This window comes from Armigeres subalbatus, chromosome 3, assembly GCF_024139115.2.
Source record: "Armigeres subalbatus isolate Guangzhou_Male chromosome 3, GZ_Asu_2, whole genome shotgun sequence".
Taxonomy (NCBI): Eukaryota; Metazoa; Arthropoda; class Insecta; order Diptera; family Culicidae; genus Armigeres; species Armigeres subalbatus.
Window position 1 is genome coordinate 401680508 of NC_085141.1, and position 7880 is coordinate 401688387.

A 7880-nucleotide genomic window follows, 5' to 3' on the forward strand; every position below is an offset into this window, starting at 1 on the left:
ATCTTGTACATATTCATTCATGGGATGATGCTATGGCAGTTTCATTGCAAAGAAGAAAATAGTAGTTTGTGCAACTAGTTGCAAAAATATATTTTTTTCAGCACGAGTATGATAAATCTGTACCAAAATGGCACAATTTTATTTACTTCACATGCTCAATCTTGCCAAAAAAATCATGTTGCTGCAGAAAACAATTAGATTCCTTGTTATTGTGCCACATTAGGTGCTCGACAGACCATAAAGCGATAACAAAAAATGCCTTTGGAGAATTTGATGAAATTGTTTCATTTATTACGTGACACAGAGAATACACTGTTTGAACACCCACCCAAGCCAATTGAGCCAAATGTGGCCATGTAACTATTGTTCTAATGCTGGTTTTCCATTATAGCACCCAAATGAGTGCTATTTGGAAAACCAGCCTTTGCTATAATGGAAAATAATGGATTTTATGCAACCCATTTGAGTTGCATAATGTTCATTAAAGCACCCATACATGTCATTGGTATGGAAAAGTAGTCCGTTTCATCACTCAAATGCTAACTGTAAACCAGGTATTATGATCAGAAATTGCAAAATATTTTTTATGAAGTTAAATTGTAAACAAATAATCAATCAAAAGCCTGAATGCGTCCATTTTTGAAAGAATTAAAACAAAAATAGAGAACTATTCAAATTACACATGTTCCAAGATCAGAAAAAAAAATCGTATCTTCGAAATATTGAGAATGTAGGTAGCTAAAACTATTTTGAGAGCCTATTCCGACTACAAGCTTTATCAGGATAAAGCTATAATAAGGAGGCTCTTGATGTCAAAGTTGTCGTGCAACATCTCGTAATCTAAACAAACTATAAGCGTCACCTTCTAGAAAACCAAGAGGGTTCAAACGTATGTAGCAAGCATTTTTGACAAACTACATCCTATTTAAATTGTTATTAGTACGTATTTTATCATTATCGGATAATGGTAAGAGTAAAAAATGGATTACCTGATAAATTTCCCTCAAAACCACAAACGCTCATTAATAATGAAATCTATTTGTTTAACGATAATTCAAACTACAGACAAAATTAGCTCAAATCCTATTCTCGGTTGCGTATGAAAAGCTCGTGGTAGATAGAAGTGGGTTACGCCGGAAACTAACTGGAAGTCTTGATACTTTGAATTTCCCTGAAGCAGAACTCGTCATCTCCTAACTCACAAACCAATTGAGCAGCTTACTCCGATATATGTGTAATTAGTCGTACAAAGGGTTTCAAAATTCCATCAACCGAGCTAGCGATTTTTGGATTTCAAGTTCTTAATTATATTCAGAAAGGGAAGACAAAAGAGAAAGGCAAAAAATATATTGGCTAAAACTATCGAGCCCAGAGTCCCAATTTTCATTGGAAAACAATCGGACAGGATTCCCGTCGAACACAATTTGTTGCGCGCAAATCGGTTGATGAAAACTGATTGAAAAGTTGGCCTGACTTTCCCCGCCTTTTTTGCGTAAAAATGTATTTTGACCATAGTTTCTGATCCCGTAGTTCTCAATAGAAAGCAATGGGACGAGATCCCTGTCGAACACTACTTTTGCGAAATAATCGGTAAAGGATAAGTGACAAAAAAGTGAGCCAGATTTTTTCACTCGTCTTCGTCAAAAGATAAAGTATTTTGACCATTACTTCTGAGCCCATAGTCCGATCCAGCTAATTTTTAATAACAAACAATGGGACAAGATTCTGCGTCGAATGCATTTTTTTTGCGAAAAAATTGGTTAAGAGTAAGTGCCTGAAAAATGGGCTAAACTTTTCTAATCGTTGTTGTCTAAAAAAGTATTTTGACCATAACTTCTTATCCCATAGTCCGATCCGGACAATTTTCAATAGGAAACAATGGAACAGGATTCTGCGTCGAATGCAACTAGTTGCAAGTAAATCGGTTAAGGGTAAGTGCTTGAAAATGGGCTAGACTTTTCCATTCGTTGTCTAAAAAAAAGTATTTTGACCATAACTTCTGAGCCCATAGTCCAATCTGGCCAATTTTCAATAGAAAACAATGGGACAGGATTCTGCGTCGAATGCAACTTGTTGCGAGTAAATCGGTTAAGGGTAAGTGCCTGAAAAATGGGCTAGACTTTTCCACTCGTTGTTGTCTAAAAAAAAGTATTTTGACCATAACTTCTGAGCCCATAGTCCGATCCTGCCAATTTTCAATAGGAAACAATGGGACAGGATTCTGCGTCGAATGCAACTTGTTGCGAGTAAATCGGTTAAGGGTAAGTGCCTGAAAAATGGGCTAGACTTTTCCACTCGTTGTTGTCTTAAAAAAAAGTATTTTGACCATAGCTTCTGAGCCCATAGTCCGATCCGGCCAATTTTTAATAAGAAACAATGGGACAGGATTCTGCGTCGAATGCAACTTGTTGCGAGTAAATTGGTTAAGGGTAAGTGCCTGAAAAATGGGCTAGACTTTTCCACTCGTTGTTGTCTAAAAAAAAGTATTTTGACCATAACTTCTGAGCCCATAGTCCGATCCTGCCAATTTTCAATAGGAAATAATGGGACAGGATTCTGCGTCGAATGCAACTTGTTGCGAGTAAATCGGTTAAGGGTAAGTGCCTGAAAAATGGGCTAGACTTTTCCACTCGTTGTTGTCTAAAAAAAAGTATTTTGACCATAACTTCTGAGCCCATAGTCCGATCCTGCCAATTTTCAATAGGAAACAATGGGACAGGATTCTGCGTCGAATGCAACTTGTTGCGAGTAAATCGGTTAAGGGTAAGTGCCTGAAAAATGGGCTAGACTTTTCCACTCGTTGTTGTCTAAAAAAAGTATTTTGACCATAACTTCTGAGCCCATAGTCCGATCCTGCCAATTTTCAATAGGAAACAATGGGATAGGATTCTGCGTCGAATGCAACTTGTTGCGAGCAAATCGGTTAAGGGTAAGTACCTGAAAAGTGGGCTAGATTTTTTGCGCACATACACACACATACACACACACACACATACACACGCACACACATACACACACACAGACATCACCTCGATTCGTCGAGCTGAGTCGATCGGTATATAACACTATGGGTCTCCGAGCCTTCTATAAAAAGTTTGTTTTTGGAGCGAACATATAGCCTTTACGTATACTTTGTATACGAGAAAGGCAAAAATAATTCCTTCAGGTTACATGGTTCATTCCTGTTATTGTTAAGGGCATATTTTAATAATTTAATTATCTCAATTGGAAACAAATTGGGAGAAGGGACATTTAACATATTTTTATTTCCGTTTCAGAGAGCAAACAATGGCGCTTAAACCTAATTAGCTTAAGGCTAATTAGCCAGGGCAAGTTTAATAGCTTTGCCCCATCCCAAGGTCCCAACGTGTATTCAAACTTATTATTATTATTTGCTTATTAGGTTATCATTTGCTTATGATGATACCCCTTAACTATATACCGTACCAACCATCCAACTCCTTGACATCTATGAGGGCGTCGGTGAGTCGCTGGTTTGTCGTTAACCTTCCTAGTGCATTGGGGTCCATTTCGACCCAAGCACACCCAAAACACCGCTGTAACTTTGTAACGCAACGAGATAAAAATCTGAAAAATTCTGGCTTTTCCTAACTTTCGGAAATTAAGATTCCCTGAGAAAATCAGCTTCCAGCGACATCTAGGAGAGGAGCCACAAAAAAAGTGACACATTGTGCATTGGGGTCCATTTGGACCCAAGATTTCATCACGATCAAAAAACTCAATTTTCAACCGATTTTTGATCTTTAGACACCAAACGAAAGCTGTATGTTCCAATAACAAGCCCATGGGGTGATTCATCCAAATTGACCACTATAGTCCCCGGGGAACCTATGCTAAAAAGGTACTGTTTGAGCTTCTCAATTTGGCACCAAATTTCCGAGTTTCGTGTTATGAAACATAAAATTGCTTGCAAATATGTGCTCTGATGATCCCAATTGTATTTTCTATATTGTGTTTGCCATTTCTGGGCAAATTTATCCCTCGAGTGGCCATCGGAAAGCCCTCTGGAAAATTCGGAACTTCCGTAAAATTGGCCAATTCTAAAAGTTCATCCCAGAGCTTCGCGATTTTTTGATAACCATTCATTCTGGCAATGTGTGGGGGCTATCAATAGTTAAAGCCTTCTGTGACCTATACATGTCTCAGAAACGGTCCTCCGGAAGATCCGGAACATCCGTAAAACGGCCAATTCCAAAAGTTTATCCTAGAGCTTCGCGATATTTTTGGTAACCATTCATTCTGGCAAATTGTAGGGGCAATCAATATTTAAGGACACTCCTCACGGAATCTAGGTTACAAAGTGCTCGCGTTTTTGGGGGCTTATGTGATATAAAATTGGCCTATGCGATCATGACATTCCGGAGTTATAGTCAAATCACTGTTTTTCCCAAAGGGTCCCCTTGAAATGGATGGAAATAATGGGATCCATGGGATTGCCGCCAGGCTGCAATGGCCTATTAGGGAATTTAATGCCAATAAACAGAAGAAGCAGGTGCATAATAATTTCTGGCCCAATTGGTGCATGGTCCCAAGCCTGTTATATCTAAGACGAGGTTGCGTAAGTGACCGTGCGAGTACAAATAGAGTTACCGTCATCGAGGAGATACAATGGGTGCGTGAAATAGGATCATTACTCTGACCAACTGGTGGTCGTATAACAAAATCGTGCAAAAAGGTCTTAAAACAATTAGTTTTCTCACCCTCAGGTACATTCAAACATTCTTGAAACATTGACCCAATCTCACCCCTATTTGACACCCTAAATGGTGGTACACCCGTTTCTTCATACAACTTAAAGATTCACAGTAACGATTGTTCCAATTTAAAAGTCCCTAAAAATACTACTCTCGGGTCAAATACATTTTCGAATATTGTGTGCATGATAGTCGATACAAAAATCAAATAACTGTAGTAACATGCTGACTGGAACTGCCCGAATTTTTCAATAAATCTACTAATCTTTGAGTTTATTTCAAATGCATATTATTCTTCTCCTATGGTTGAATTACAGCTTCTGGTCCTGAATCACATGCAAAAAAAAAAGTTGTCTTTAAATTGAAAGCCTCTCGGTTCTCTAGAGAGAACCAAATCCAATAGACAGAGCAAATGCAAAGAAAAAGTTCCAACCAGCCGGATATCCTCAATGCAATCCAATGTAATTAAGCTTAATTGAGAGATTCCTTTTAGAACGACGAGGACGCCGAAGAGATAGATAAATCATAAAATAAAGATCCAATCAATGGTTTTCTGACTTTGCTCGAAGTTACGTTTGGAATCATACAGACGGTGCACCGCCGGTCTTCCAGCGAAATCGGGATCAGTCCCTACATCGCCATTCCGAGTTTCCGAGCAAAGGGAAAACTAAGTGGCACGGACCACCCGCTGAAGAGGGCAGCAACGGAAGCCCAATTTTTGCTTACTTTACGATGTTGACTCTTGGAATTGGTTGGAACCGTGTTCGTCCGGGAGTTGCCGTTTTACCAGTTTGTGGAGCATTATCTATTGAATTGAATTTCCTCATCGGTTCGAGAAGGATGATGATGCGGTGGGATAGTGGATTCGGTTTGCTTCATACCTGATTACTAAATTGCAGTTACTCCTTTACTAGCCGCCGCTTAACGGTTTTACCTTTTTTGGGACGGAAGATTTTTTTTTTAATTTTTCGAATATGTGCTGCCGTATAGAAAGTAAAGAAGTTTAGTGAACAGTTGGGAATTAAGAGGTCTTCTATAATATTGGACATCAAAAACAAGAAAGGTGCCACCACCAAAAAGTGATCTCTTGCGTTTTTTTCCTCGATCCGAGCTTTCTGTCCCATCGAATGCAGTCACAGTGACGGGAGAAGCAACGACTAGTTGGAGTCGGTTCAATTTATTAGCGTTTACTTTGCTATTTGTGCAATTTGCGGTAGGTTGGCTTGTAGGTATGCTTTCTTGTGGGACTATCGCCTCTTGTGTGGAACGCCGCTGCGGTTTTCTTATCTTTTAATGAAAATGCATTCGTTACACGGACTACTGGTGGGACTTGCCGGCTGGCTTACAAAAGACTAACTGGTACTCCATTCAGAGAATCAATTGAACATATTTTAGCTAATGACTGGATGTGTTTTATGCATGAACGAACGTGAGTGGGATTGGAAATGTGTCTTCAGTTTTTGGTTGGCTGCGAAAACTCGTGCATGCCACACACACAAAACGTAGTTTTCATTATATTGTCCTTTATGATATCTATATGCAATGACATAAATGTATGGAATAAGGTTCGGAGTGTGAGGAGAAGATTTTTTGTCCCATTGATTTTTAGTACTCTGTAGGAAATATTTATCAGAAGCCTGACGACAAAAAAAATCATTTGGAAAGATTAATTCTAATCCTACTCTTTCAATAAGACACAAATGATCAGCTACGGCAGCTAATGCACGAACACGGATTTCCGAATAAACTGATACGGTTGATTAAGGCGACGATGGATTGGGTGATTTGCGTAGTTCGAGTTTCAATGGCATTCTAGAGTCCCTTTGAAACGCGCAGAGGCTTACGGCAAGGTGATGGTCTTTCGCGCCTGTTATTCAACATCGCTTTGAAGGGAGTTATACGATGCACAGAAAAAAATAATGAAAAATAAACATCGCGTAAAATTTGACATGTGGAAATTTAGGCTATTGTGCGCTGATATGGTCCTCTTCCTAACAAGATTGCTTACAACTTGTATGCAATATTGATGATTCACGTCAAATATTGTTTAAATTTAGGCCACAGACAAACAGACATAACACTCGTCAAATTTCCATCGTTCACTGATTTACTGGTCATTTCAAATAATCATTAGTTGGCCAATCGATCACTCGTGGCGCTCGCATCGGATTTGCTCTAGTTTGACGTTTACTCACTACCGCCATCTGGCTCGTGATTTGCCCAACTAACTGAAATCAATCAATTTCAGAGGAATTTTCTATCTGTGTGGGGGTTGTCACGATTGGTACGATTTTCACGAAGTCCGTTCAACTATTTGGTTTCGTCGATACTATTAATATTATGTCACGTAACTTTGAGAGATGGAGGAAGCCTATGGAGGTTTAGGCGGACATTAATCTGTAAATCGACTTTCACCAATCATTTTTTCACTATTTTTTTTCGAGAGTAGATACCGTTCTGACTCAAATTCCAAACGCTGGGATTTCAGCGTTCTAAAACTAAAACTTTCATTGTTTTTCCGCACTGAGGCTCAAGGCAACAACAAACGAGTTCAAGCTAGTGTGGAAAAAATTGCACGAATAAAATTAATATTAGCATTTAACAGCGAGTGTTCGGAATTCGAGCCAAAACGGTATACAAGATAAGAAAACCCCAAAATGTCAGGTCTCTACGAGATTCCCATGGAAATTCTTGCGTAAACTTGCACCACAACATCTCTTTTCTTCTTGCGAACGTCCTCGTTAAAATCATGAATTCATGATCTATCTTATTTCATGAAATCATGAATTTGACTCATGATTTCATGATTCAATTCATCGAAATCATGAGTCAAAGCTACCGGTGCCGTGAATGTGAATCATGAAAATGTGAAATCAATGGGACAAGCGTTACCTTTATCTGTCAAACCGTGGACATAAATTTGCGGCGTCCATAATCTTCAGCGGCGGCGTTTTTCTAATTTAAAACAAATTCTGTAAGTAATGGGGTTTAATCAACAACTGTATTTTAATAATAATCTATTACTTGTAAATTTACAGCGCCTTTGCGGCTTCGCTGCAAGACTCTGGCTAAGTTTGCGTCGAATTGTGATCATCAATATTTGCTTCTATCGATTGACGGTGGCGTTTAAGCTGAAGAGATGGTGTTGACAAATTAGAAAAATCC